The 21,392-nt window shown below is 48.6% G+C and overlaps 1 protein-coding gene and 1 long non-coding RNA gene across 2 annotated transcripts in view; one reads left to right on the top strand and one right to left on the bottom strand.

Annotated features, from left to right (window-relative positions):
- The window catches only part of LOC140578189 (uncharacterized), a 39,432-nt gene extending 28,488 nt beyond the window's left edge, over positions 1-10,944 (bottom strand). Inside the window, exon 1 of the long non-coding RNA XR_011982246.1 lies at positions 10,691-10,944. This is a non-coding gene — a long non-coding RNA (uncharacterized lncRNA). The remainder of the gene's footprint in view (positions 1-10,690) is intronic.
- LOC111846704 (semaphorin-6D-like) overlaps positions 1-21,392 on the top strand; it is a 70,590-nt gene that overhangs the window by 31,501 nt on the left and 17,697 nt on the right. The gene's annotated exons all lie outside the window — the stretch shown is intronic.

The raw sequence follows: 21,392 nt of genomic DNA, 5'->3' as shown, positions 1-21,392 counted from the left end.
GCGGTCCCACTGGAGCCTGGCCGCTGTGACATTACATGGGCAATCGGCTCCTTATTCAGGCGGCGGAGAGCGCGGCTGAATTATGGCTGGCGGGGGCCCCAGGACACATGGGAGGCACGGCACAAGACTTGTTTTCTTGAAGGATGCAGCCCGTAAATTAAAACGCAGCGTGCCAACGAGGGCGGCCGCCCCCGCCTGGCAAGCGGCACAAAGGGTACGGAGGGCGTGAGCGGGCCGCCGCTGTGCCGCTGATTCCCTCGCACTTGCGCAAAATCACGATGGCTCATTAGCCGCGAGAGGTCAACCACCGATGTCAGAAGGAAAAACAGGTGTAAACAAACACGGAGACGGACACACTTCGCTGATTACTTCACGGCGTGAATTTCCAAGCGTGTTCCTCACAGTAAATGGAACAAACAGGTCGCTGTGGGTTAAGCTCTCGACACAGTGCAGGGTCGACAGGTTCTAGTGAATAAAAAGGACATCCCGCAGGTTCTCAGGTGAACCACACTGGGATTTACACTAGAAAGACGAGGTGAGTGGAAATACAAGCCTTTAAGAGCTGAACATGAGCAAATCTGCAGTTTCGGCCAGAAGCTTCCTGGGTAAAAGTCATATGACAGTGTGAGAGAATGAGTCAATTCCTGGAAGCCCCCCCCCCATCCTCCTTAACCACACCTTCCTGGGAGCACTGTCCTCAGAGTCTCCCCTGCATCCCTCTCCACACGCTGGAGGTCAGCAGGTCGGGCCGTGGTCGTAATCTGTCTCTAAGCAGACTTAAGTGATCAGTGCGTCGCTGTCCCACCTGAAGCTGCATGATTAACGGCAGCAGGGATCTCCCGAGTTCAGCCTCTGGCTGCGTCCGGCTTTGTCCTCCTTCCACCCAGGGCATCACAGTTCCTCAGAAGAATTCCTTTGTGCTGTTTGAATGGAAGCACTGGGGACTGTCCCTCATTCAGATGGCCCACAATGAGGTCTGTCCTTGGGCAAATTCAAGAAAGCGTGATATATGTGAGCCCCCTGAAAATGCCCAAACGTGGTACGCTTAGACTGAACCGGGCCCTTCATCATTAAGCTCATTTAACACTCAGATAAAGGAAGCTCCTTCTGCGGCATTGATCTGTTTCATTCCCGTCTTTATTTAACTCACTACGCTTTATATAACTAGCGAGTGGGTCTGGGAAGGCAAGCTCATCCACAAGGTGAAAAGTCTCACGTGGGTCTGCCTTCTCACGTTCGTGTTATGGAGGAGGGAGTATGAAGCTTGGGGCCGCAATTCCCCGTGGGAGATGAGAGCCGCTGGCCTCTCGCGAAGCTCTTTTTGGCTGCAGCTCTTGGCAAACAAACCATTTGTCTGCATTACAAGGGTGCTCCAGCACTCTGTCGCTGACCTACGACCGAGCCCCAGCGCTGAGGGCCTCATTTGGGGAGGGCCGAGAGGCCCCCACCCATTTCCTGTTTCTATTTCTAGACCAATGGGAGGTCAGAGAAGGAGAGGCCTCATACGGGCCCCGCGGAAGGCAAAGCAGGAACGGCAAGCAGAGGAGGTGTGTGGAAGAACAGCGGGACAGACTCCGGCGGATATGCAGGGGAACTGGGACAGTTTTACGCTTCGCTTTGCTTTGCAAGGAGCTGGGTTTTCCTGAGAATCCACACTGCACACCGTCCGCTGACTGCTCAGACAGGTAGGCACGCCAGAAGGCCGAGGAAGGTAGAAAAAAAGGACGTACAAGGCCCAGGAGGAACCTGCTGCTGTACCATGGTGCTTAACAACAACTGCTCCATTGTGCTGCTGTTAATGGTCTTTATATCGACTTGCTTTCTATAAAAGTGTCAGCTGTGGAAGGTGACTAAAGACAAACTGTTTGGGGATAAGAGCACCAATCATTTGGTATAACAAACATTTAATGTGAAATATTTGTTAGAATATAAATAACTCTTTTCCATTAAAAAGCAGTTCTCTCTGGATGACCTTGAGAGAGCTACAGAAATGTCAGGGCAGGACAGAAATGTCTCTCCCCCACCGTCTTTAAAGGCTCCCCCGGCCCCGAGCCGCCAGAGGAACCTTTGATCCCCGAAGTGGGCGGCGCTCCTCCTCCGGGGCAAGAAGGCGCCTCGTCGCGACCGGCTCTTTCTGGAAAGTTCTCGACTTTCACTCTAATCGGACCCCTCGGGGGGTGAGGGAGGGAGCTGTCGTCCCCATGGGCTCTGTGCCCCTCCGATGTAGCAGTTTCCTGCTAATAATTACTGGGGACAGGCGATAAAGCGAGCTGTCATCGTCCCATTTCCCTGTCATGGGCAGAGAGGAGCCCCTCCTTACACCTGGCTGGAAGATAAGCAGAGCATGCTGCTGATGGCACCTCCTGGCTCTCTTTCCCGTGATGACTGTTCCGGCCCAGGATCCCGGCAGCTTCCTCCATCTCGCGGTAACACACTGTAATGAGGGCCTTAGCTGTGCCTGTGAGACAGGACTCATTACTCTGCTACCTCTATGCCACAGTCCATCCCCTGCTGTCCCGCGGTTTTTGGAGCGGGACAGTTCTACCATCACATCCTGATCCCCGGACTTACGTTCCTTGGGGACGATCCCTGTCCCTGTGTGGAATCACTTTGTCTTTGCGTGTGACAGCAACAAAACACTATATGCTACGATGGCTACGTGGCAGAGTGCTACTGGTGATGGCCTCTGCATCGTGGGGGGGGGGGGTGGGGGGGGGGGTCCTTGTGCTTGTATTTTCTCTCGTATAATAGAACACATGGCTTTCAGGCAGATACAGTGGATGTCTCTCTCTAGCCATATCAATGCCCACAATGCAGCTCAGTATTTAACGCCTATAAGAATATCCATGGCGTTCAAAGCACGAGCTCCGCCCCCCCCCCCCCCCCCCAGCCCCCCAAGGTACTTTATATAATGAGATCAGACTTGCATTCTAACAGACTGCATAAAACAGCACTCACAACCCAAGCATGACATGCTTGATAAAACTGCCACAGATACCCCACACTACATTATTAACGATTAGCAAAAGAGAGCATAGATTATGATGCAGTAATAGAAGAGCAGAATCTCAAAGTGGGATCCAAAACACCGACAGGGGGGGAAAGATGATTATCAGAGTATGTGTGTAAAAAATTTAAAATGAAATTCCATTTCATTTAAAAAAAAAAAATTCCATTGTAACCACAGAAATCTACTGAGGGGAGCTGAGGGGACCCCACCTCCCGATTGGCAAAATCTACTGAGGGGAGATGAGGGGATCCCACCTCCTGATTGGCGAAATCTACTGAGGGGAGATGAGGGGATCCCACCTCCCGATTGGCAAAATCTACTGAGGGGAGATGAGGGGATCCCACCTCCCGATTGGCAAAATCTACTGAGTGGAGATGAGGGGATCCCACCTCCTGATTGGCGAAATCTACTGAGGGGAGATGAGGGGATCCCACCTCCTGATTGGCGAAATCTACTGAGGGGAGATGAGGGGATCCCACCTCCCGATTGGCGAAATCTACTGAGGGGAGATGAGGGGATCCCACCTCCCGATTGGCAAAATCTACTGAGGGGAGATGAGGGGATCCCACCTCCCGATTGGCAAAATCTACTGAGGGGAGATGAGGGGATCCCACCTCCCGATTGGCAAAATCTACTGAGGGGAGATGAGGGGATCCCACCTCCCGATTGGCAAAATCTACTGAGGGGAGATGAGGGGATCCCACCTCCCGATTGGCAAAATCTACTGAGGGGAGATGAGGGGATCCCACCTCCCGATTGGCAAAATCTACTGAGGGGAGATGAGGGGATCCCACCTCCCGATTGGCAAAATCTACTGAGGGGAGATGAGGGGATCCCACCTCCCGATTGGCAAAATCTACTGAGGGGAGATGAGGGGATCCCACCTCCCGATTGGCGAAATCTACTGAGGGGAGATGAGGGGATCCCACCTCCTGATTGGCAAAATCTACTGAGGGGAGATGAGGGGATCCCACCTCCCGATTGGCGAAATCTACTGAGGGGAGATGAGGGGATCCCACCTCCTGATTGGCAAAATCTACTGAGGGGAGATGAGGGGATCCCACCTCCCGATTGGCAAAATCTACTGAGGGGAGATGAGGGGATCCCACCTCCTGATTGGCAAAATCTACTAAGGCAAAATGGGGGTCACAAGTCCCTGGCACTTATTTTATTGGTTATTTTGGGGGTCCTAGGCTGAAAAGTTTATGAACCCATGCATTAGAGAGAGAGTATAACAGACGGCTCACCCTATCAACGTCCACAATGCGCATGAATTCAACCCCCCTGGCTGCACCGGGAAGGTCTATGGCTGTGAGTCACTGCTCGTTCAGGTTATGGTGACCAAGACAGCAACCAGGACGGCCTTGTGTGGAGAGCTTAACCCACAGAAGTGGGCCTGTTCGTAAGTGTGTGGGTTTGACATGACATTACACAACAAACGCTCATCGCTGGCAGCACGTTCTGTAGCCATAAAGAGGGCTTGGGCTTGTTACCGAAAAACTTTGTTAAACTTTTGGGACGCCATGCTGTTGTAACCTTGAAAACCCGAATTGCTTTGGTAAACACCATTTCAATTACATTTGCTATATTTGGAAAATCATTGCCTCGCATGAACTCAGCAAATAAATAATGTCATAGACCTCCCCCATGTATGACGGCAACATTCTTGTCACCCAGAATGTATTTCTTTATCACTGCCTCAGAGCTTGTGTTGAGTGGGAACCACTTTAATTACATTAAGTGCAGAGGTTATAGTAAATATCGGAATAAGGCCTAGACTCCTAGGTCCCAGTTGATGCTAACTCTATTCCATAGACTGAGTGATGTTTCTGTGATCGATACGGCCTCTCTCTCATGAGGGGACTTTATTTATGGCCTGTTCCTTCAGTGAGCCGGCAAAGACACACCGTCCTTAATGAGCATTTTCCAGAAGCAGGCCGGCATTTTCGCGTGTTAGAGATGGCTGACAGGTCTCTGTCATTAGGTGCTACCAAACACCCAGTCTTCCTCAGCGGTTTACTGTGTTTCACCCACTAGGGTCTTTTTAATGTTTCCAATATGGAATATAAACTGAAATCTTACAGTCAGCATTAATGACAAATGACCATTTTCGCTGTTTCTCGAACTAAAGTCCAAGGCAAAATCAGAGGTACTGGCTCCCTGTATGCATTTCAGAACCAAAGGGAGATGGCAGACCTTAATTATGTACCTGTTGCACTGTGTCACTCCCCCAAGCCTTTCAGCTACACACTCCCATCAGCTTCACAAGTTCTACCTGGCCAGTGCCACATTGGAAGGCGTCTCGTTAACATCTGGCCATGTTTCGTTCAGAAAGTGCCTCGTTAAACCCTCCGCCAGCCCAGCCCCCAGTCTCCGGTTCCTGCACCATCTCCACAAATGCTCTGCTGCTCACTAATTCAGCCCACCGGTGTCTGCCTAAGGTTGGGACTATTGGCCTGATTATTACCGTCAAACTTGAGTTGTTATTTCCTGTTATTTTACCGACAATTAATAAAGTCTTGGAGCCACCACTATCAATGAATGCTATTAAAATTTTGGATAATAAATGCAAGAATGTCTAGGTTACAAATATTTGTGCATAAATGTAAAGGGCCGGCGTATGCTAATCAAGCACCCCTGGCAAAACCTAGGAAACACCGCCCACTCCGGACCAATAAAAAAACGAGGGTTTCAGGGTTTAGCGTCCACGCTAAGCATTTTCATCATGGCCCGGTGTGCCGTTGTCAGCTGCAACAACAGCGATGTTTGCGACAAAGGTAAAGGATCCTTTAGGATTCTCAGAACTGGAAGTGAATAAGTAAGTAAATAAACAAATAAATAATAGGACAAATCAATACATAAAAAATATATCTAGCATTACCATGACTGACAATGCACCAAGATGGCGTACAAGGCCATCCTTGCAACCCCCCCATTACAGGCCAAGTGGTGGGCGCCCCTAGCAAACACCAACGCTGTCATTCCTCTGGCTAAGTTTAAGATGTAACATTTTTTACTGTTTTTTTTTCTTTTCAAATAATAAAAAAAAAAAAGCTTAGAAGAGCAAGACAAAAAATCTGAATGTCTCACACGGAATCCACCTCCAGGGATCGTTATGATCTCTCCACTAAGGACTTTGCGGCACCACAATTAAACCCAAACAGCACCTTGGGCAGTAAAACTAATTAACAGCCATATTAAAGTGCGGAAATTACGACCCCAAGTAAAGACTGCGAGCTGGACGTAACTATGGTCGTGTTTATTTTCCTATGTTCCTTTATGCATTTGGAGCAGAGGGAATAAAATGTAACGAAAGGAAGAACAGACAATGAGGACAACTGAAGTGATGAGAAGGAATGTGAATGTGGCTGAAACAGGAATAAAGTCACACAGGAATAAAGTCACACAGGAATAAAGTCAATTAATGGCAGCCCCTTCAAGTCTGCGCTTCACAGAGTGCAGTCAAAGCTTACCTGTTGCCTAGGTAATGAATGACAATCATATCAATATCTATTGTACTATTGTTGTATATAAACATGCATACATAAAATATCTAAATATCTAAATATTTGTGCGCGACACCAGAAGGTCGCTGGTTTGAATCTCGGGAGGATTACTGTGTCCGACACGAGCATCAAGCAGCACGAGGGGGGGAGAAGTGTCAAATGACCGGATTTTAAAACTGCTCTAAACACATAAAGCTTTCAATCCATCCATCTTCCAACCCGGTACACAGCACAGCGTAGCAGTTATGTAATTTATCTAGTTGAGATGACCCTTCTGTTCCACTACAGATGAAGGGAGGGAGGGCAGATACAGGGGAATTGGGACGGCCCCGTTCTTTTTCTGATGTGAGGCCCGCTTGAGTCAGGGATGGTAACAAAATGCCAAAAGGGAGAGTGACCACTGGACAAGCAGATAGAGTGACGAGTGCAGGGTCACATTCTGGGTCAGAAGGGCACAGCCCATTATCAGTCTGCTGCCTCTTTGTGCGCGACACCAGAAGGTCGCTGGTTTGAATCTCGGGAGGATTACTGTGTCCGACACGAGCATCAAGCAGCACGAGGGGGGGAGAAGTGTCAAATGACCGGATTTTAAAACTGCTCTAAACACATGCAACTGCAGCATGTCTCTTCAGGAATTAAAACCATAAACAAGTAGAGTAGAGACCCCCCCCCCCCTCTTCCCCAGAGTCTGCTCAGGGAACCAATCCACTCTCACGGCCAGAGGCAGTGCCCCCCTCCCCAGGTAACGGCAGTCGGGCAGACATCGGTCAGTGCCACCTGGCGTCAGTGTGGCTCTTTCTCATTGGACCCCTGCTGCTTTGCTTCACTGGCCGGGAGCAGCACTGTAATAACAGTGCAGGACACCCCCTCACTGCTAATCACGGCTGTGGCCATCAATCAGGCCCAAATAAGTGGGCACACAGCAGGCCTGCGCTGAGAGTGCCCCCACACCGAGCCCACTGACTATCCGGCTGCACTTTCCAACTCGGTCAGGGGAGGGGGCCGGACCGTTTAAAGGAATAGGTGCATCTATGTACATGGCAGTCTGACAGCAAGCAGGGATAAATAAGTGCCTGCCTCTGCAGATAGACAGTATTAACCTATTTGTTGTGAATTCGTACAGCTTTTCTCATATATATGGTGGTTATATATCTATGGCGGTTTATTACCTATGGAGGTTGAATGTCTATATTGATTAAATATCCATGGTGGTTTAATATCTATGGTGGTTTAGCACTGCTGCCTGACACCTCCAGTGTTCCCACCTGCAGCTGTGTGTGTGTGTGTGTGTGTGTGTGTGTGTGTGTGTGTGTGTGTGTGTGTGTGTGTGTGTGTGAGCGGGTTTACCCAACCCCATAACGTGATAAATATCCGTTTTTTTTCCCTTATGGGGACCGGTTTCCTGGTCCCCATAAGGGAAAACTCTATTTTATAAAAATCGGTGACTGCTATGAAAAAACTAAAAATGCAAAACCTCTTGTATTTTGTTAGGTTACTTACGGTTATGGTTAGGGCAGGGTAGCGGTTAAGGTTGTCATAGCTAGCGTTAGCATTTTTCCCATTGAAATGAATGAGCAGTCCCCATAATATGTTTACCCTACATGTGCGCGTGTGTGTGTGTGTGTGTGTGTGTGTGTGTGTGTGTGTGTGTGTGTGCGCTCCCCCTGTGTCGTGGGGGATTCCTCCCTGCCCCCAGGCTCAGTGTGACTCTGTACTGGATAAGCCGTATCGAAAATGGATGGTTAAAAATAACCATGCTGAAATGTGTCGTATGAGCCCTAACCCTTAAAACGCTGGGATCTCGGTCCCAAGCCGAACGCGTCAGCCAGGTAGGAACACAGCTGAGGTCGCTGCTAAATATAATCACATTAGTAGAGAGAACGAGCCCAGTGGTGAAGCGGCGCCGTCTGGGTGGATTCTGATGGAGCACCGGGCTGGCCCTCTTATCAGGAAGCCTGGCCGCGTCTGTCTGCGCGTCTCAGCCAGCAGCCCTGGAGCTGGCCGGCCATGTCCTGCCGGGGGACAGCGCTAATCTAACGGAGGACACCAGGGCCCGCCGTTAGCGGCAACAAGAAAAAGCCGCCGATTTCCATACATCTATCCCAGAGCCGCTCACCCAGGACAGGTCTGAGGTGAGCCTGGAGCAATTCCCGAGAAGCTCAGAGGACACCCCAGCCTGTCCGTGAAAAATGAAACACTCACTGTTTAATTCTGAACATTACAATGGATAATAGTTCATTTTGACTAAAGTGGCTACTTTGTTCTGGGGCTATAAATTCAATAGCCTGCTATTCTCTTTAGTCCGTCTCCTCAGCAGCCCTGTTTCAACAAATCCACCTGGAGTACGGCCTCGCTCTGGCGGCCTGCAGAAAGGGCTGTGTGCACTTTCCTTCATAATAAGAGGTTTCTCCATGAAACACATTTATGAATGACTCTAGCCGTATATAAATAAAGCTACAGGCAGCAGCAGTGTAAACACGCTCCCCATCAGTAGTGAGGCAGCTTTCATCCATTCATGTGGGTCAAGGTCATGGGGTGGCCTTCAGTCTATGCCAGGCAGCACAAGGCACCAGGCTGGGGAACCTTGGAGGAGATGCCAGTCCCTCACAGAGTACCCACTCAATCCTACCCTATGGGCAATTTATCGGAGCCATGCATGTCTATCGGCTGGGGCTGGAACTCACAGGAAGAACATGCAAACTCCACACACACACACAAACACACACAGAAGAGGTGGGATTCAAACGATAACCAACTCTGACTAGCTGACACTCAGCCAAGTTCTTTGTTTTGTGGAAAACATGCAGAAACTCCGCTGCAGATGCAGGAAGCGGCTCTAAGGTTTTTACCCGCTGGGTCTCTGCTTTCGTGCACCATGAAGATATTTTGGAAAATCATCTCAGACGTTGTTATCGTCACCCCTGCTGAAAAAATGGGGGTATTATTCCTGGCCGCCACCCACCCCTAACACACACACGCATGCATGGTGCACAGATCAGTTATCTGCATGCATATCTGTGAGCCTGTTTCCAATTTTATGCCCCCCCCCCCCCCCCCCCCAAAAAAAAAAAAATTTTTCTAATATAGTCTCTAAAAGGCCGTCTAACGCCTCCTCGCTCCAGCCGAGGCAGAGCACTGGAGAGAGATACCGGAAGGGGGGCTTCCAATAGGGCTGGGCAATATGACTTCAAATGAATATCACGATTAATGAACGATTATTTTGTTTTTAGTTTTTTGTTTTTTTTTTGCCCTCATATTTAATTGACAAGGTTTGTGCTGTTATACTATTAAAAACTATTAAAGCTGGGAATGTTTTTTCTAATGAAAGACTATATCTATTTCATTTTAAAATAACTGAAGGAAACACAGATGAACCATTTATGGTTATTCATTAAATATTTCGAACTGAAATCAAAGCACAAAACACCTGAAATGAAAACATCTTATGAAAAAGGTCACATTATAGTTTTAAAGTAAAAAGCAAGTTCCCTAAAAATAGAAAATAAATAGTTTGCGTTTCTTGCAAAATCTATATTTATAGTGATCATGTCTTTCTGGTGAAACTGATCACTATAAGCTTCTTCGTAATGTCGTAGGCAGACTACCATCTAATTTACATTTGCATATTTATTACACTAATATATGTAATAAAAAGGACGCCGCTATTTACTGAATTTTATTAACTCTTTCAAAATACAGTATAGCTGTTTGAAAAACGCTTTTCAAATTACAGTACTGCACAAAGTAAATTACTGAACTGTGTATAATTAAAATGCGCTATAATACAGTGCAGTACATAAAATATAGCTTGCTGTGGTTTCACTGCTGAATCTCGTGGCTCGTTTTTGCCAGTTTATCATAAATTTTCTATATTCGAAATTGAGAAAAAAATTAATTTCTTTTGCTCGTCATGTTTTCTGTGCATGTAGCATTATCCTCAGGTAGAATTATTTTATTTTTTTCCATATGTTACATACAAAAAGACACAAAATGAACACTATCAGCGGATTACTTGATTACTATAAGCGAATTGTTTAAACAGTTTTTGTACAGGAATGATTCTGTCCCAAGCTTTTTGATCCATATAAGCGGTTGAGCACTATAACCCTGATCACTATAAGCGGCTTCCAGTATTTTAAATATTGCTAGTGTTGAAACCGATTGGTGGTATTACCTTTGAGAGTTGAAACTGTTCTTCTGCAGTGTTTACATCTGACCTCTTTTTGTTTGGCGTCGTCTTCACTAAAGCCAAAATGTGTCCAAACGACGGACATGGCGTTTTTCTTTGGCACAAGCTGCTGGAGTTGCTCAGTGGGCTCGGTGTTTGAGTTCTCCTCCATGCTGCTTCCATGTCGCAGACTGGATGGGGCGGAGTCATGTGACAGCAGGCGTGGTAGTATGTTTTTAAGGGGACAGCACATGAACACACTGGGGAAAGTATGAACAGATTTTTTTTAAGTATTAACAGAAGTATAAAAAAAAAAGCCGAAATAACCAACATGGGCAACATTACATCGATTAGAGGTTCTATATATCTGTTTTGATTAATTTTCGATTAATTGCCCAGCCCTAGCTTCCGCTTATCATTCGTTATCGTTTGTGTGTTTCTTTCAGTATGTTACGTGGAGTTTCAAACCTCACCCTTGGTCCCACTCCCCACTAAGAGCTCCCTCCTTCCCAGAGCAGTGGAGCTGGACGCTGCTGCATTTCTGCCTCGTCCTTCCATTGACACACCCCAGAACCCCAGCTGAAAGCAGGGTCGTCTTAAAAGCATCTGTCATTTGCTCATCAGCTCTCTGCTTCTTGTGGACGCTCATGCAGTGGGTTGGGGGGGAAGGGGGGCTGCTGGGAGGCAGGCTAGGCTAGGCTACCACTGCAGGTAGTGCCCCCAGCATGTGCGTGGAGTGATAGGTGATCTCCCCACCACAGGATGGCGCACAGAAGCATCTCCTGAGCACATAAGCAGAGGACAGGTCTGCCCACGCAGCCATGGTCACACGGCGAGGCCCTCCTCCACGAGTGTGACTCCCCAGGTTCCCTCCCAGCCCTGTCCCATTCCTGAGGGGCCCGGCTTTATCTGGCGGGGGGGCGGGGGGTTTCAGTGGCAGTAAGCTCTCTATATAAACCACTCTCCTGAGGAGCACAGAGACACGAACAGTGATGGGAATCAGCAGGTCATCAAAGGTCATCTGCAGACAGCAGCGAAGTGCTCCAGTTTACAGCCAGACCCAGAAGTCTCCCTCTCTCACCCCACTTCGCAAAGGTTTGCCAAAAAACATCCACCCACAATTATAAAAATCTACCTTTTCACCGCATACTAAATCAGACACCCAGAGTTACGCATATGTGCGCATTCATGCATGTCAAAGGATTCTGGCTATGAATTTAATGTTTAGACTTCTTTTTTTTACCATTTAAAGAAATGCTTTTCACTGTGGCTTCATTTGGGGGAAAAAAAAGTCTCCCCTAGATCAACTCCACGTCTGCAGAATGAATAGAGACCAGGCCGCACGATGCGATGCGCCGTCAGTGAAGCAGCCATGGCAGGCTTGTTTTCATTTCGCACTGCTGAATCAACGTCACAAAAGATACCATCACGGGGTAAATACAGCTCAGGCCGGGGGGGGGTCCCAGAGTCCACGCCAACTTGCCAAGAGAGCAATTGATCCCATGTGAGTTTCCTGGCTCTGCTCTGACTCAAATCTTTTATCGCATACTCAATCCCACCAGCCCCCTCCCCCCCACCCCGTGCTCCCCCCTCCCCCGGAGAGATTCTTCACCGCTCCATTAATCACGTTCCGCGCGAGTGTTTTTAAAAAACCGCACAGGGATGCTTTCGGCTTACAGCTGGATGGGGGGAAAAAAAATAAAAACAAAAACAAAAGGAAAAGAAGGTGGCTTGCATGAGAAGGATCCATTTGCAGCCCCCTAGAATGGCTCGGGCTCTGAGAGCCAATTATGCGCAGTTCCCATAGGGCCAGCGTGACCGCGGGGACCGCGGGCGGCAGGCAGCCCAGAGGCCGGCCTCAGCACCCTCCTTCATGCTACAAACAGACCCGCCATCTTACCAACGTCCCACTCCAGTCAGAGACTGAGGAACCACTCAGCGGATTGCGTTCCATGACACTTATACGTGTATGTATGTGTTGGGAAAGCTTGTGGGGGGGGGGGCGTCATGCAGGCTGGGCCTGCGGTCCTGTAAAGCGATGCATCCCCCCCATCCTATATATATATATTTTTTTACAATGTTAATGAAAGTCAGTTTGTTTGGGGTTAAGCGGCTCTGAGAGACAGCAGGCGGCGTCCATCTCCAGGCCGTAAAATCCCACAAGGATTCCGGCCCGGGGGGGCCCTGATAAAGAGCTCAGGGGGATACAGTGGCTTGTCAGCTCCTATTAAAGTGGGAGGGGGCTCACAGCCAAGCGCTGGCCCTGCCTGCTGGGGGGGACTCTGCCTGTATCACCCCACAGGGCCGCCGGCCAGTCGGCCGGCCCAGCAAACACGAACACGGGGAACATGAGACTGTTTTGCTTGGACTGTTTCTCACGTGATACTGAGAAATTAAGAGGCTGAGATTATCCTAAAAACCGCCCAAGGCTTTTCAACATTCCTGTTCCAAGAGTAAAAAAAAAAAACAGTAAAGAAGAGTGCGTTTCGAGGCCCACTCTTAAAACGGGAAGGTTTGCGTGTTTGCTGAGACTCTCATGCGTCTGCAGCAGCTAAGTGAAGCACGGCTACACATCCGCTGTCCCTATCCAGGTTACTGCGATGAGCGATTTGGGGGGACATTGAGTAAAGTGGGGGGGGGGGGTTGCAGGGTAAGCCCACCTCTATCGAGCTGGATAATCACAGGAGGTCGACGGGGGACGCACGCACGGTGACGGGGGACTGCCCTAGAACAAAGGATTAACTGTGTCCCATCAAGCCCAGATCGTGGGCTGGCCCTCGCCAGCCCACTGATCAGTCGCACCTGGCCAGGTCACACCTTACCCCCTCCCCAGGTCATGCCTGGCTACACCTCAACATCCCCTCCTCACTCCCATCATCCATCTTGCACTACCACCAATTCCCTTTAAATGACTTTAAAGGGTCTCCTTTTTCTGACTCACTTTTAATTAAAGGTTCCCAGAGAGCATGTAGCCTTGCTTAAGAACAGAACTCTCCTCAGTTTGGGGGTAATTACCTCCCACATCAAATCCAACTCCAAACTTCAGACTGTAGTCTCTGCCTGGCCACACCCACTGAACTCTGTGAGGGAGGTGTGAGGTGTGTGTGTGTGTGTGTGTGTGTGTGTGTGGGGGGGGGGTCATCCTCACAGTCCACGTGATTCACACACAGACATCGACTCATCCTGCTTGCTCACCCGCACTTTCCGGGAATCGCTGGGTCTCACTGCTGGCCCCCCAAGTGAGTAACATCCCTGGACTCTTCCTGCTCATGTGACACATAGCCGCTGAGCTCAGATGTCAAGGTGCGGACCTTCAACCCACGTGAGAGGAGAGTCTCGGGTAGATAGGACAGGACATGCGATGTGCGTTTGTATGACCTGGGCTGTAAGCGTATGCTCAGTGTGCCTCGAGATATCTATAGGAAAACGCTATGAGTGGAGAGCTAACTGTAAGTGATACGTCAGGAGTGTGGAGCTTAATCCCCCGAAAAAGGATTTACGCCCCAGCGGTGGGCTGCATAAAGTTAGCAGTGACGGAGTTCAAATACTTAGCAGCTACGTTTATTAGGCAAAGTGGATTATCCGAGAGGAGCATCACGTCCGCCCGGCCCAGGCCCCCTGCAGCAACAAAACAGTGACTCAGGCACACAAGTGGGTCCTCCAGGGCATGGCTCCCCCCCTCGGGACTCCCTACAGGCCTACACCAAGGAGTCTGTGCAGTTCACATGGGCCATTTTCCTGGCGTCATGCGTGATACGGGAGCACAAACGGTGTCCCTTCTGCTGTCGTCAAGTGACAGGAGGCTGAAGGAGCCTGACAAGAGACACAAAGGGGGCGTGGGGCGGCTGTTCATGTAACCGTGGCCAGACGCATTCGGGCAGCACTGCACTTTTTAACACTCCTCCAAGGACAATTAGCAGGCCGCTCAATTTCCGCTCTAAAAAAAGGCAGCTGGGGAATTGAACCTCACCCCCTTTTAGAGGGTGGACTCAGGAGGTCGGGCAAAGTCATCAGAAGGTTTGGGTGCCTTATCGGTGGGGGGGGACACAAACCCTGCTGATACCACCGCCCCCCCCCCCCCCCGGCGTGAATGACTCCACTTAGTCTGTGGAAAGGGCATAACCACAGAATGGGAGATAAAGTTACCACCCGGAGGCATCTGGCACGAAAGGAGAGCCCATTCACTCTCCAACTTAATATTCATAGCGGTCTTTTTTTTTTAAGGGTACATTAAACAGAGAATAAAATAACAATATAAGCTGCTGCATAAAAATGCTAAGTGATGATGTTTCCTTATTTGGCTTGCGAGTCTGATGTATGTGGAGATGAGGGAAAACAAGCAGGATATAGATAAACGTGATGAAATATCCATTCTCATGAGCACGCACACACACACACAGACACACATACACACACGCACAGATACACACAGACACGCGCGCACACAGATACACACAGACACACGCACACACAAAGATACACACACACAGACAGATACACACAGATACACACACAGACAGATACGCACAGATACACACAGATACACACACAGACAGATACACACAGATACACGCACACACAGATACACACAGACACACACACAGACAGATACACAAAGATACACACACACAGATACATACAGACACATGCACACACAATGATACACACACAGACACAAATACACACAGACACACGCACACATAGATACATACAGACACATGCACACACAATGATACACACACAGACACAAATACACACAGACACACAGACACAAATACACACAGACACACGCACACATAGATACATACAGACACATGCACACACAATGATACACACACAGACACAAATACACACAGACACAAATACACACAGACACACGCACACATAGATACACACAGACACACGCACAAACACAGATGCATACAGACACACACAGATACACACAGATACATAGTCACCTGCACACAGATACACGCACAGACATGCATACAAACAGAAATACACGCATACAAACAGACACACACGCATACACACACAGACACACACACCGACACACACATGCACACACTCAAACAGATACACACAGACAGACACACACACACACTTACACACATGTGTGCACGCACACACGCTGAGCCTTCTTCCTCCAGCACTCCTCGCCTGCATACGACAGGCCTTCAAGGGTAAACCATGTTGGTGTGTGGACTTCCTGGATCCCTGTATCATTACAAAATCAATACTGCATTGTTTTGCATGGGAATGCGTCACCTCACAGCAGCATCTGCCTGGAAGATTCTGGTCGATACACACACACAGACACATACACAGACATGCACACACAAACACACACACAGACACACAAACACAGACATGCACATGCACGCACAGACACACACAAACACGGACATGCACACGCACGCACACAGACACACACACGTTGAGGTGAATGAGTTAGAGCTGTTTTCCCATGTCGCTCCTTTAAGCCGAGCGGTTAAAATGGCCTCTGCCTCTCCACCCTAACGAGGAGTCCTGATGGGAGACTGAAAGGTGTAGAGAAAAGAATTTATGACCATCGAACATCCAGACCGACTTGCTGTCCGGGTGAAAGGAATACTGATGTGAGGACTAGCGTCATCAATATTTAGCCATCCTAGGTGCTTAATGTCAGACCTCTGAGAGCGTTTGTATCCAAGAAGTGCCGCTTCTGATAGTCCCCCCTTTGGCTGTAGCCCCCCCTTGAAATGGTGCAGTGAGTGTAGGTGATTCTCACTGGAGGAAACACATACCTCCTGTTCCAGAGGTGATCCTCGCTCCACAACATCTGTCACAGCATTAAACAGAGTGCAGCCTAAAAAAAAAACGGCGGCTTTGGGCAGGAATGACGTCCCTGTGCCATGCGCTCGCTCCTGGTGGATTCAGCAGCACCAGCCTCTCACACAACATCCCATATGTCAAGGCAAACTCCATGAGTGGGTGAAGTGGGCTTCCTGGCGCCCTGTAGAGGTTTGGAGACGTTACTCCCCCACAGCACTGCAGTGACTTATAAAACGGGGACGGCCTGTGATACGGGGCCCGACATCAAAGAACGTCCTGCTGAATGTAATTACACGCCCGTCCTACCTGCCCCACAGAGAAGTAAAAACAGCTTATCTGTCAGTAATCTTTCCCCAGACATAGTGATTATTATTTTCTTGCCAAGTCGACATTTTTTTTTTTTTTGCAAAACACCTTATGCGTGCCACCCATTTTACACACTTGGCTGGATCAATGAAGGTCAGCTAAGGTTAGCACCTTAATAGGGGTTTCTGAAAGGCATGTCAAAGTGCTGTCTGCTGCCTAATATGATGTGAATAGATCACTGGGACCATTGCGGCATCAGTTGTAAAGGCTCTGGCCACGCCCCCACCCCCCACTGATGGCTGGGGGCCACGCCCCCATCCTCCCCCTGATGGCAGAACTCTGGGTTTGGATGTTAAGCTGTGATGACGCCACACAGCAACGTACCATTAACTGCGTGTTGTATAATCTCTTCCTGTTCACAACAGCGATGAGCGGTTGCGTGTGGCCCCCTGTAGATCCTAGCCGGGCAGCGGGGGTAGAGGAAGCACATCAGTTACACACCGATCTGCATGAGGTTAAAGAGAGGCGGCCTGCTCCAGCTTTACTCCACCCCAACCCAGGGCACCAGGTGCGGCCGCTCACCCCCGCAACATGCGTGCGATCAAACGGGACAGCGGCCTGTTCCAACTTGCAGGTGACCGGCCCCGTGCCTCGTGGGGATACATCAGCCTATCAGTGTGCCTGAAAGGAAAGCCTGTATGCTGAAAAAATACAAAAACATTACAAAATCCAGCACCTGTCCATGTGCAGCTATCAGATTCTCAGCTGCGTAAATGGATTGAAAAGTCACTTTGGGAAGAAAAAAGAAACTGCAAACCAAATAAGGACATATAGGGTGGGGTGGAAGCCGAATGGAATAGATTAAGTAGATTAATTTTTTGTAGAATATCTGGGCCCTTGTAGGGTTTCCTTAATTGCCTTCGTATGCCTTTCTCCTGTACTGCTTTTTACTGTTTTATATGGATAACATTCCGCACACATTTCTCCGCACTTTGGGTAAGAGTCAGCATGAGGTACATTTGCATGTGCAAAGAGCTCCACACCAACCTGAAACCAGGGTTAAAGAACACCCACCCTTTACAATTCAATTCCAGGCTATGCTAATGCTAATGGGGGGGGGGCTTTATTATGCAAGTCATCCTGTTAATGCCTTTCTGGTCATTTGCTCTTCTGCAGATACCTATTTGCACGTGAGCATTTGCCCCAAGAACCGTTGACATTCCTTTGGACCGTGAATGTAAATGTCAGTCACGATGCAGGGCTCCGGTAAGCCTGCCACTTCCTGTCCACATGTCAGCGCCTGAGAGGGGCCTCGCTGTCCCAGTAGATGGTGCGTACAGGGAGAGATCGTGGTCTGCAGGAGAAGTACAGGGTCTGCGACGTCTGAATCGAAGCTAGTTTCCCAAGTTCTAAACTGTATTTATAACTGAGGAGTAAAAGACAGAGACACACACCTATTCCATAAAGTTAACCGCCACACAAAACGAAGATGCCCATTTTGTCATTTTCTCTTAATATGACTGTTCGTGAGTTTTTATGGGAAGCAAAAGGCTTTAAATTTACAAACCTGGAGTTTCAGAAGATCATAAAACAAAAAAAGGTGGTTTTGAAAGTTAGTTGATAAAAGGCTTTTCTTGTAAGACACTCGGCGTGTCAAAGGCAGCCAGCGGTTTATCCGGGGGGGGCTTTCCCCCCACCGTATGGAGCCCCTGACCGCTGGCTAGAGCTGCTTTTCACGCCCGGTCAGTTACAGGGCAATTTGGCTGCCCTGAGAGGGCCGTTCCAAATTGGGGACCCGCGGGGCAGTCTGAGAATGTGCCAGCTGCCCACAGCCAAGCCCCTCCCCCCCCCCCCCAAGCCTGTCACCACTTCTCCCACCAGCACCTGTCCAACTAGGGAGGGGTAGGGCTGATACTGAACCACAAATAGATATCTAAATTTACAGTGGAAGTGGGCACTGCTGGCTGCAAACAGGGTTACTCTGTCTGGTAATGGTGGGGGTGAGAACCTGAACCCCCCGCCCCCCCCCCCCCCTTCACACACACGCATGGAAGCGAGGGCCAGACTCCATATTCCAGGGGAATGTGCTGCTAAAACAGAAGTGAAACATGCTGTGTGGATAATCGTCACAAACCTTAATCAGGCGTAGGGTCAGCAGGTGGACGTTCAAGGAAGAAAGGTGGAGGCTGTTTGATGACAAGTCTGAGGCGACAGACATTTTCTGACCTCTGAGTCTCACCGTTTTCCTCAATGTGGTGTACAAACGCATAGGGAAATCACAGATCGCACATTAAAGATTAGGGCAAAAGTCTGATAGGCTAAATACTTAACAGTCCCAGATGTAACAGCTGACATGGAACACAGTGCGAAGCATTAAGAGCAGAGGGCTGTGTGACTTACAGCAGGATGATCTATCAGGCCGGAGTCACATGCATTTCTGCACTGGCTCGTCTGTTTCTGAGCTGTAATGCAACCAGTGGAACGAAAAACAGATATGGATTACAGAGAGACTGGTGAATAAGAAATGACCCGAAAATGTCAGGCACATTTCTCAAGTAATGTCTCCATTTTCTCTGTATTTTGTGTTTTTTTTTTATTACCCAGGGGTTTGGCAAAGAGCTGAATGTACCTAAAGTTAGCAAACATAAATGAGATTACAACAAAATGTCACTTATTGTCTATTTGGCACGCCACACTGACGGCAGCCGGACGTCAAAGCCGAATAATCCCAGGGAGTTTAAAAGCATTTTCCACCACACCTGCGTAAAGCGAGTGTTCTGCCTGCCACTGAGCTGATAGCAGATTGCTGTGTTTTGAAGACAACACACAGCACTGTAATTAGCGACAGGTAATATTGGATTTTTTTTTTTTTTTAAGATATGCAGTCGTATGGCTGTGCACTCTGGCTGCACCTTTCTTTGTCGTCCAAATGAACCAGTAAATCCATTTTCTCACCACTGGAAATGTCTTCGTTTGGCATTTGGAGCAACTTAATATTAGTTATGTTGTAGGTTCCTTCCGCATCATCAGGGAGAAGCCATTGGTGAGACTGAGTCAGATTTACACCAACACAGGAAACAGAAAAGCCCCCACCCCCCAACCGCCTTTCTCCTCCCCATAAGTAACCTGGGGATTATTCCCTTCATGATTGCTTCTGTAAAAACAGCACTTCAGTGTGGGTCAGAAAGGCACCCGGCGCCGCTGCAAAGGCAGGATGGAGCGCCTTATCGATCCGGCGGCGCTCCTTATCCCGCTTGAATAATTACTTGCAGGGGCAGAACATCTGCCGCGCCGTCAGCCTCCGCGACACACCAAATTTCCACGGCACGCCACAAAAAAGGAGCGCAGCGGATGCGAGACATGTTAGATGGGATCGTTCTCCTGTCTCTGTAGAGGCCTGAGATAACAGCTTTGGCTGGACCACAGTGAAGATGGATGCCGCGGTCGTTGTTTGTTATGCTCGACCTCTGAGCTGCGCTCAATTACGGGAGAACAAGTGATGTCATCCTGAGGACAAGCAGCCAAAAACGGCCACTGTGCCTCTTCCAGTAATACCACATGGCGTCATGCCAAATCAGTGCGGTTCCGGGTCGTAACTGTTATGATTTCAAAGTTCTTGCCAGACAGACATCTTTGTCTGGCTACATATATAGTTCAGTATTTAGCCTTTTTATATAGCCAAGAGGTCCTAAAGTGTCCTTCTCAAAGGACTGATTGTTTTTATCCACTGGGATTTAAAGTGACCTTTCTTGTAGCCATAAATTAACAGTTACATTAAGCTGTCATCCCATTTAAACAAATAAATTGATAAATGATTGTTTCAGCCAACCTGGGTGGATACTAACTTGTATGAACCTGATCCACTAACAAAGGGTGAATAGGATTGAATTCCTGAGACAGACGCAGTGATCCAGGTGACACACACACACACACCCTGTACACACGCACCCTACATGGCAAGATGTTAGTGTTCCATTTGTTTCCATGCCAACCCTGATTCTACAGTGGGACAGAAAATCAATGGTGCTTCACCACTGGACATTGCTAGTTGACGCTGCTGGACTTTTTGTTTGTGGGAAAGACAGGGTTTTGTTTCTTAATTTGGCGCGATAGGAACTGGCTCTCGATGTGTCATTCGTATTACTTTCTAACCCTGCAGCCATTTTCTGAGCCACTTACCCTGCACTGTGCGACGGCTCAGAGTTTTACATAATGTTTTCAATGAGGAATCCTCCTCTCCTTTCACTCGAGTCCTGTGGGAAGAAAGGCCGGAAGCTGACACACGCTGAGGTTTTCGCGAGAGTGCGTCAGCGCTCATGTCAGTCGGGGTGGCCGGCCTCCGAGCAGCACACCAACAGTACAGCCATTTCTATCATGCATGTCACATGTTATGTTTAATCACATGACCTGTCACACTTGTACACATCTTACACGTCGACGTTTAATGAAGAACAATCCATCTTAATTATTTTCTGTTCTTGGTATATTGAGCTTATACTTCGCTATAGTTTGCTCCTACTAGATTTTCTTGGAGTTATTGAATCAAGTAGCTTCCCTGGATTTAGGTTCTAACAGTGCACTGTATAGT

This window comes from Paramormyrops kingsleyae, chromosome 13 (genome assembly GCF_048594095.1).
Source record: "Paramormyrops kingsleyae isolate MSU_618 chromosome 13, PKINGS_0.4, whole genome shotgun sequence".
Lineage (NCBI taxonomy): Eukaryota > Metazoa > Chordata > Actinopteri > Osteoglossiformes > Mormyridae > Paramormyrops > Paramormyrops kingsleyae.
Note: the sequence above shows the minus strand (reverse complement) of the source record. Positions and strands in the feature narration are given on the sequence as shown.